At 40.6% G+C, this 10,501-nt stretch overlaps 1 long non-coding RNA gene across 1 annotated transcript in view; it reads right to left on the bottom strand.

Annotated features, from left to right (window-relative positions):
* Nucleotides 1-367: 367 nt before the first annotated feature.
* LOC134731006 (uncharacterized) overlaps nt 368-10,501 on the bottom strand; it is a 35,395-nt gene continuing 25,261 nt past the window's right edge. Inside the window, exon 2 of the long non-coding RNA XR_010113031.1 lies at nt 368-1,853. This is a non-coding gene — a long non-coding RNA (uncharacterized LOC134731006). The remainder of the gene's footprint in view (nt 1,854-10,501) is intronic.

Genomic DNA, 10,501 nt, shown 5'->3' with positions numbered 1-10,501 from the left:
GAGCTAGTCAGGGGAAGAAAATGAGAAGCATATTTTTAAAAGCAGAAAGTAAAAATATTAAAATGCATGTTAAGCTTTGGAGGCAATATTTAACTTTTTCTCTAACTAGGTAATTGAAGCTCAATTTACTAATGGTCAATGGAGAAATGCAGGTCTTATTATTCCTGGTTTGCGATGGGAATACCGAGGGTCAAAGAAGCCCAACATTTCACAATGACGTGATTCCAGGTACATTTATTCTAAGACCTGTATTTTGTTTTGTATTATCACATGTCACAGAAGACTTGAGGAAGAAAAGAGAAAAAAAGATGAGAAAGATTCAATTCTAGGAAGTCTCCTTAGTAGATGTCTCAGGAAATACATGATGGGACTGTATTATACTGAGGACCCATAGTTGAGCATATATAAAACTTTTCTCTCTGCACAGGTATAGCACTCTCCTGTTTACCTAGGACAATTTGCAGTGAATGATAATCCATTTTCTCTCCCAAGAGTTGGTAAATTGATTTTGTTTGTTTGTTACTTTTGAAATGCACAGACTGCATATATGTAGTTGGTGCTTTTTTACAAGGCTCTGTTGGGTCAATAAAGACCCTCCTTTTCCATTTCTCCTCCCTGTGTCTTACAGCCATCACATTCCAGCAGACACTAGGGAGCTCTCACCCAAGCCAATAAGCCGCAGAATTACCTAAAGCTACAATCATTCCCATCAAATAAGATCTTGCAGTTTGGAACAAGTCCCATAGCTTCAACAATTTGGTTTCTTGGCCAGAGCCAAAAATGCTGATTTCCCCTCCCTGGAAGGTTTAGAAACCTGGGATGCACCATGGATGGGGTGCTCCTTGTGTTCTCTGCATCCTTCTTCATGACACAGGATCTGCTGAAGAGATGACTGAGGCTTCATAAAACTTTATGAGACACAGTGGAACAGAAAGGCTTTGAGCCACCATCACCTTTGTAAAGTCCAGCTGTTGCCATCAGCTCTGCAATAAAAGCTGAACAGAAAGGTTGGCCACATCCCACAAGTAATGCTTCTTTACTGTGATTCATTCAGAAACACCGAGTTCCACTGAGAAGCTGGGGATAGTCCAGAGGCAGCCTTAACCAAAACTAGCTACTTCTTTGAAATTATCATCCGAGAAATGTGCTTGAGTTTTAAGCCCCAACGGCTGGTTGCATCCCACTGGTCACTCCTGAGGTTAATATCCCTTCACCTGTAGCACTGACTGCCTTTTCTCGAGTCCCCTGCTAACCCACCATCCAGTCTTACTTCCCTACAAAAAAAAAAAGGCTCCTTTTTAAAGCAAAAACCCAGAATTAATATGATGCATAAAAACTATTATAGCCGAAAGCGATGGCTCACACTTGTAATCCCGGCACTTTGGGAGGCCGAGGCAGGTGGATCACCTGAGGTCAGGAGTTCGAGACAAGCCTGGCCAACATGGTGAAACCCCATCTCTACCAAAAATACAAAAATTAGCTGGGTGTGGTGGCAGGTGCCTGTAATCCTAGGTACTTAGGAGTCTGAGGCAGGAGAATCGCTTGAACCTGGGATGAGGAGGTTGCAGTGAGCTGAGATCATGCCATTGCACTCCAGCCTGGGCAATAACAGCAAAACTCCATCAAACAAACAAACAAACAAAAAAAAAAACACACAAAAATCAAAACAAAACAAAAAACTATTATAGACTAGATTGGCCAGACAGAATGCAGCAACACAGTGGTGCTCACTGAAGGATCATGGTCATGCCAGGATTTTGCTCTCATTCCTTTAAGCAGCAAAAGTTCCCAGAGACGTCATTCTTCTTTTTAGCCAAATTCACCGTACAAAAGTTTTCCTTTCTTATGTTTACCTAGAAATTAAAAAAAAAGGGAAGAGGGAGATTGAAATTATTGCCATAGATTATTGGGAAAGAAACTTGAACTTGGTAAAGTCTTTTTGTAGAATAATTAGGGAGTATTCATCAAAACCTTAAAAAGTGCAGGCTCTTTAAACCAGAAACACCACTACTAGCTATTTATTCTGTGTTAACGGGCACAGAGCTAGGGATTGAGTTTACAGGGTTAAGGTGCTCCCAGTTTCATGGTAAAAATAGCAAGAGACTGTGGATTATGGACATGGCAGCCCTGTGACTGATGACCCATAGATGCAGAAAGCAGAATGCTCCAGACTCTGTCCATGAGAGGAAGGCCATGCCTAGAAAAGCCCATGGGCACCCACAGCTTTGTCACAGTGCTAACTGCATGATTCTCAGTGTGCTTTCAGGCACCCCCAAGTGCTTCATGCCACTGCTCCAGAAATGGGAAGTGGTTGGCCTTGCTGTTGGAACTAGTTGAGACCTTTAAGACAAGAATCTCTAAGGGGATTCCCTGAGACCAAAACCAGACATTTCATGTAATCATGATCAGCTATTTCTCACTCTGTATCAGACCAGTGAAAATGAACAAAGTGGATGAAGGGAATCAAATAAGCCTGAACTTAATACAATGGAGTTGTATTGAGGCAGAGGCTGCCCTAAGACTCAATACAACAGAGATCTCCCACTCACTTTGTGTTTCGCCTCTTCGGAAAGCTCTCTTAGCTGAAGATATATACAAACACATACACACAGGCACTACTCACATACACTCAGACACATACGTCCATGAATGTGCACCGATTCTCCTGAAACAAATACTATTTTAAAATATTAGAGGGAAATGACCTGTGCTACAGCAGCACTCTTCCTTCCAAGCCAATATTGTATTTGAGTCAGTGTCTGTGGCTCAAATGCTGTGTTACTGAGTGAGAATTTCATACGGCTGTGTGGGAAACTGGCCCATAAACATACTTGTTAAGAGCATTTAGCTTTCTGGCTCCAGCCATTCCGATGTCTGTCTTAGAATTGTGCCAGGAGCCAATGGTAGGAAAAGAAGCAGCGTCATTCAGCTTAATTGGGCAATGATTAGGACTTCCTCCAACAAAGAAAGTAAGCAGGGAAACTGTAGCTGACCTCCCTAGGGCTGTTTAGGGGTCCTGGGTCCAGGGACTACTTTATACAGGATAAATATATCTGAACTTTCCTAACCTCCCAGCCTGATTTAATTAGTAAACACCTTCAAAGGGATCAAGCTGACTTGTGAAACAAAGTCTACCGCACACTGCAAAGGTGGGCAAATAAATATTTAAAGGGCACATCCATGTAGGTGGAGCGGGGAGGGAAATAGATTAGGAACAGTAGGAAAAGATATGAGTTAACTCTGGGAGTTCTCTTGTGTAACTGCCCTTGACCTTGCCCCTTCCAGTGGCTAAACTTGCCCCTTCTCCAGGGCTTTTGTGGGACCTCTTCACTAGACACAGCCAGCCAGCCTCAGAAAGAACTATCCCAAAATATGGATTCACTTAACCTTATTATAGTTGTGGTCACAGTTCTGCTCACAGAATATTTCAGTTGTCTTGAATGTCAGGGCTGAACAAGATCTATTTAAAGGTCTAGAACTAAACACTGCTATTTAGCAAACTTGTATGAACATGCAAATCACTACTAAAGTGTGTTTTGTTTTGTTTTATCTAGCAATGATATAACCTAAAGGACTGACTCGTCAATGGTGGTGTTTCAGGAAACGCCAGCCGTTGTCAAGTGCACCTCTGCAAAAGACCAGCCCTGTCTATAGAATTTCCAGACACTTTATGCTTTTTCAGTGGCTTTTAGCCAATTATCACATAGTTCCCCACCACATTGTGGTGGAACAGCAACTAACAAGACTTCCCAGGTCACACAAAGGCTCTGAAAGAATCAAAGTGCATGCCACACAAATGAACTATCATCAGTTCCACCTCCACTGTTAACGCTCTGGAGAACTTGGGATAGAGAGATTTTCATAATGGGATTTAAATCTAGGAGTCATACTTGGAATTGGAGTTCAATTCTCTGAAGTGGTTCAGATGGGAGACTAATATGAGCTTCTTAATTACTTTATTTCACATATCAGAAGGGAGATGAGGCAGGGGAGTGAAGAATACCATTCTGGGAATTCAGCACCTGCTGAATTCCAGGTATAATATTCTAGGAATGATATGCTATTGCCCATTCACTGCCTCACTTAATCCTCATGGCAAACCTGCAAACTATGTATTATTATTCCTATTTTGCACAGAAAGCCGAGGCTTAAGCACATCAGATGGGCTACACGCAATCCAGTCTGTTTTGTTTTGCTGTTTGATTGGTTCGTTGGTTGTTTTTGTTTGTTTATTTTGTTTTTGTTCATTTTGCTTTATCATTTACACATTGATTGTTCATTCAGCAAAAAATTGTAAAATACTCAAAGACAATAACTTTGTCTAAATTCTTTCCTCTCTATTCCCAACATTCATCTGACTGCTAGACTCATATTCATTCATTTATTCATTCAAAACATATTTATTAGACAGTAGGGACACAGCAGTGGACAAAACCGAAAAGGTGCTTGTTATTATGAAGCTTACATTTTAACAGAGAAAGACAATCAATTAAATAAATAAGCAAGTTAGAAGTAAGAAAGAAAGGATGGAAGGAAGAAAAGAAGGAAATGAGAGAGGGAGGGAAGGAGCCAGAGAGAGAGGGATAAAAGAAGGAAAAAGGGAAATTATCAGAAAGTGAGGCATATCATGCAGAAAACTGAGATTGGAAGATGTGATGGAGAGAGGCTGGATGATACCTCAAATTGGGTATTCAGAACAGGATTCTCAAAAAAGGAGAAGTTCAAACTGAACCTGAATGACAAGAAAGAGGAAGCCACAGAAAATCAAGGGGAAGATATTGTAGCCAAAGAAACTACAAAACCCTGAGATGGGAAAGAACTTTAAGAGCTAAAAAAACTGAGAAAAAATGAATGTGGCTAGCGATGGTCAGTGATTCAGAGAAAGAGTTACACAAGATGATGTCAGAGAGATGGTTAGGAGCCAGGTGACATAGGACTTTGTAAGCCACAGTAAGGATCATTCATCAAATATGTGTTGAATGAATAAATGCACAGGCCTTGGAGCACTATGAGAATGTGAGTACCAGTAGCCTTTTAAGGAATTTATACTTGAGTCAGAAAGACAAAAGAAATCCATGTCCACTCATTTAAGAACTATTTCCTGAAGCCCCGTGGCATGCTGGGCATTGTGGTTGATACAGGGGCACCAGAGTGAATAAGCCATACTCCTGGCCTTCTACCAGTTCACACGTTTAAGGAAAGAGACAAGACCATGATCAGAGTAACAGGTTTTTTAATTTGAGGAAACGCTATGTGAGTACATGGAAAACATCTAACAGCCTGGAAAAGAAGTCAAGGAAAAGCAAAGACAGCATATAAATTACAGCCAAGATAAAAAATTCAGAAATGCATTGGTCCCTGTAGGCTAGAAAGGTCAGAGAAAATTGTCAGAGAAAATTAGACTTAAGCTGGATCTTCAGGAGCAGAACTTGTTGGTAAGAGGGAGGAATTCGAGATTGAATAACAAATGCACACAAGTTTAGATCAAAGGTCAGCATCTTGTTGAGGCATACAAACCTCCCCCAGCCTCTGCTTCTCCTAAGCAACACCTTCACTGCACACACACATAAGCTCCCATGCTCATCCTCCCTCTCTGCTGAAACACAGCTGAAATGACCTACTATTCATCCCCTAAATTACTTGATATCTTGGTCACCAGGAAATGAAGGTCTGATTCTCATTCCAGCTACAAAGACGATGTACATCTTGCTGATGGTTGAACATCCCTCAGGATACAGAATTCCTAATTTCACCAGTTCTTCTTCCTTGGCAAAGAAATTCCTCCTTAAATGCAACAGAAGTCTACTTTATTGGTGTAGCTATTCCTTGATCCTAATTATTTTATGTTTTTTTTAATCCTAATTTTAATCTCAGCAGTATGTTGGCCAACTATTTCTGGGTATGAATCATTATCACACCCTCAGAGGCATGTACAATAACCATTAATTTCTCACTTACGAAGGTATGGGCTAGCTGGGAAGGCTCTGGAACATGCTGAAGGGTGGTGGGAGGTAGCTCTGTTCCACGTTTCTCACCTTATCTGGGACCAGTGGGCCAAGTGGGCTAGGTTATTACAGTGATAGCAGAAGTATAGGAGAATGAATGGAAACATGAGATGTTCCTTATGGGGCCAGAACTGGCACTCTATAACATCTACCTACATCTCATTGGCCAAAGCAAGCCACACATCTAATCCCAAGGTAAAGGGGAAGGAAAGTGCATGCTGCCTGTTATAAGGCTATGACAAAATGGATGCAACGGGGCAAGAATTGCAGCGAAATATTCAACCAACCACAGAAGTTACAAATTATTCAACTCACTTTTCCTACTAATTTCAGATCTCAGAAGGTGGAGTTCATGTTCCTAAAAACATCTTTACTTTTCAAACTAAGCTTTCTCAACTCCTTGGTTTTCAGAGCCTTTCTCCCCACCCTGATCTGAACATCTTTTAGTTTGTAAACATTTGTAGCCAATGTTTATGAATGTTTCTAGCAATCAAATGTGGTCATGGTATTGTCTTCCAGAGTGGCTTTGCCAGTGCAAGACAATGGGTCCGTCTGTTAGGATTTGATGCCTAACAAAACATTCCAAAAGTTAGCTCACACTTCTAGAAGTCAGCTAGGCAATTCTTCTGGTCTGGATTGGGCTTGGTAATTTCATGCATCTGCATCAGCTGCAGATCAGCTAGAGATTGACTGGTCTAGGGTGACCTGGGCTAGAACAGGTGGGATCTCTCTCAACACTATTTGTCTTCTTCCAGAAGGCTAACCAGGACTTATTCACATGGCTGTATCAGCGTTCCCCGAGTTCGAGAATGGAGACTGCATGCTTGAAAAATGGGCTCAAGTGACACAACCTCACTTCAACCATATTCTAATGGCCAAAGCCAGTCATGAGGCCAAACCAGAATAAATGACAGACTGAACCTCATATAGGAGAAGCTGGAAAGTGCAGTGATCATATCTGCAATTCCACAACAGAAGCATTCCGTACTGTATGTTCATGAATGCATTGAATGTAATCAGCTTGCCTTGGGTTTTGGCCCATGCCACACTGTTAACTCACAGAGAAGTCAATAAAAAACCTTAGACTTTTTTTTTTTTTGAGACAGAATCTTGCTCTGTTGCCAGGCTGGAGTGCAGTGGCATGGTCTCAGCTCACTGCAATCTCCACCTCCCGGGTTCAAATGATTCCCCTGCCTCAGCCTTCTGAATAGCTGGGAGTAAAGGTGTGCACCACCAAGCCCGGCTAATTTTTTGTATTTTAGTAGAGTCGGGATTTCACCGTGTTGGCCAGGATGATCTCGATCTCCTGACCTCGTGATCTGCCTGCATCAGCCTCCCAAAATCCTGGGATTACAGGTGTGAGCTACCGCACCCAGCCACAACCTTAAGACTTTTAATGATGAACTATTGTCAACTAAATTCATATTACACTTGTATTTATGCAGCTGATTAGAACCAAATTGCAACCCTTCGTATTCAATTTCATCTCCATTGCTTCAGCCAGCTTTGATCCCTTCATATCTCTTCTTGTAGCAATCTTTTGATTCCTGTTTAAATCAATTGCCATATTCTGAATAACTTCTTCATGTATTTTCTTATCATAGTTGATGTAAGAAATAAGTTGATATAATATTGCTTCTATCAACAATTTAAGGACAGGGATAACCACATTTTTTAGTCTTCCTGCATATCCTATGGCAGCCATCACTGTTCTGAGCACATAGCTGGTCCTCGGTTACCTCATGAAGTTACATAAGAATGAATCAATACCCAAAACAACACAATTCCAATGGGGTAAATCAGTGGTTCTTGAATTCTTTTTTTTTTTTTTTCAGTAAAGTTCTTCTTTTTAAGATAAAATATTTTACGAAAGTCCAACATGAAAGGCAGATAAACCTAAGAAGACATTTCTGAAATTCTTTCTACTTAACTTTTTCCATCCTTATCTCCCATAAGATATCTGAGGCCTCCTCAGATGCCACGGAATAAAATTTGAAAAACACTGGATGAAGTCAACATTTTTCCAACTTTTCAAACTTAAACCTCAGTAAGAAATGCATTTTACATAGTGACCCAGGACACACTGACATATAGATAACTGAAACTACTGCTCTCAAGACTACTTCACCCTAAGTACAACAAAATCTCATGTTTTCTATTCTACTCACCTCATTTTTTGAATGTCAGCCATGAACTACTAAATTGATTTTATAAGCCACTAAACAAGCAATGCCCCATAGTTGGAAATTATTAGACTAGATGATCTCTTGAAGAAGTCTTTCAAGTTTTAAACTCTATTGGCCTAGGGTTCTACAGCTTCTGTATCCTCAATTTCTATTGTTTATTCCCAGGGCAGAGAAGGAGGTGATGGTCACCTCCAAAAAGAGCGGAAGTTAAGTTCTAGATAAGCCACAATCACGCTCCCCAAGTGCATGAAGACCACATAATCTCGTGGGCGTGAATAAAATCAATGGATCACTCTTGAGAGGAAAGCTCACTCTGGAGTCAGACTACCTAAGTTTAAATCCCAGTTACTCAGGCTTATTACTTAACCTGCTTGTCAATAATTACCTTCTCTGAAATTTATGCCTAATAATTGTTACCTACCATGCAGGGTCATTAATAGGATTAAATAAGATAGTGTATAATGAATGTAGCTCAGTGCCAGGAAAACATGAAGTGCTCCAAATTCTCTAGTATTGATAGGAAGTAAGCAGTTATTTTTTTTTTGGAAGGAGTGAGCTCAATTATCAAGACCAAAGATGTATAAATTACTCCCCGCCCCCACCCTCTGCTTTAATAAGCAGGGAGATGTAGGTTCAAATTCTTTCTCTGCCACTGACCAGGTGTGTGGTCTTAGATGACTCACAGTTTCTGAGCTTCAAGATCCTCAGTTGTGAAATGGAAATAACAAAACCTATCTGATAGAGTTGCTAGGAGGATATTAGGAATAATGATAAAACAATGAATATAAGACACCTGACCCAGGACTTGATATATAGTAAGTGCTCAAGAAAAAGAGTGGCGGGAGAAAGAGAGAAACACCCTAACAAAATCTGGCAAAAAAAAAAAAAAATCAAAGTGCTTTGAAAAGCAATTGTTGATATTTTTAAATAATGAAAGAAATAATCACAGCCAGATCACATTGGTTATTTTAACCGTGATGCATTGCTGTAAAATGCAGAGCCCTACTAAGATGTTCCAGCAACATAAAATTGTGGAATTCATCACTCTATCACATGTGTGTGTGAGCATGTGTGTGTGTGAGAGAGTGAGAGAGACATCTGTTTGACTCAGAAAACACAATCATCTTCAGTGTGCCACACAGTGTGCTGAGGTTACAGGATAAACAGGGCAAGTTCCTGTCATCAAGAAACCTATACTTTATCAATATCTCATCTCCCTCTCTGTCTCTCTGAAGCTCTCCCCTCTTTTTATTTAGCACTTACTAGGTTATAGGCACTGTGTCAGGTATTTTACATCATTTCACCTAATTCTCATAGCAACCTGATCAGACAGGATCTGTTATTCACACTTCATAGTAAAGAATCCTAAGGCCACATAACTGTTCAGGGCAGAGCAAGGATGTGAAATCAGGTTTCTTTATTAACCCCTAGGTCCTCTATAACTTCCTATAGGAGCACAAACGTGTGATATCTTTCCTCGTCCTTCCTCGTCATAAGGATGGCACCCTTATAACAAAAGAAAGGATGACAAGAGAAAAGCATAATAATTTTTTTAAATGAAAGTTTGGTGTGACATAAGAACCTTCAAAATGAAGACCCAATGAGCTACAGAAAACTATCCATTTTTATGCTTAGATTCAATGAAGAATGGACTGCCATGTAGAAATGTGATCAGGCAAGAGGATATGATCTAATGGTAACAGAGGGGATCTCAGCATGATCTGTCTGTTCCTATTCTTCTCGGCTTCTCTGGGTGACATTTCTTCCTCCCAGGTTTGGGGTAGGATTCCTCCGAAATGAGAGTCTGATGACCTGCTATCCAATAAGGTAGGGCAGAGAATTTCTTTTTGGCCAGCTCCTCCACAGTAAGGTGGGAGAAAGTTAGTGTAGCATTTCTAGTTTCTGTGGCTGGTTCTGGGCAAAAAAGAGGAGTGGGAGCAGAACTTCAAAAGGATCTCACTTCTATGAACTCCCTATGTCCTTCAGCTCAAAGTACTCAGCAGGCCATGGTGCCATACTTTGGGGTATCATGTTCTAAACGCCAACATTCCCAATTCTACTCCTATGAATTGATAAGCATAGATAGAAAGTTCACCAGGTATAACATAAAATACTAGCTATGTGGTGCCTCTCTGTGTAGATCATAACAGCATAGGGTAGGAGCTGAGAACAAGGATTTCAAACTTGGCTAGATCTAGGTTTGAATTCTTGTGGTACCACTTAGCTCTGTGGAGAGAGAGAGAGAGAGAATTGGATTGAAACATGATATAAAGTTTACATAAATACATACACACCATACACACACACACA

The sequence above is a fragment of the Pan paniscus genome, chromosome 7, assembly GCF_029289425.2.
Source record: "Pan paniscus chromosome 7, NHGRI_mPanPan1-v2.0_pri, whole genome shotgun sequence".
In the NCBI taxonomy this organism is placed as follows: Eukaryota; Metazoa; Chordata; class Mammalia; order Primates; family Hominidae; genus Pan; species Pan paniscus.
This window is presented reverse-complemented; position numbering and strand designations above follow the sequence as displayed.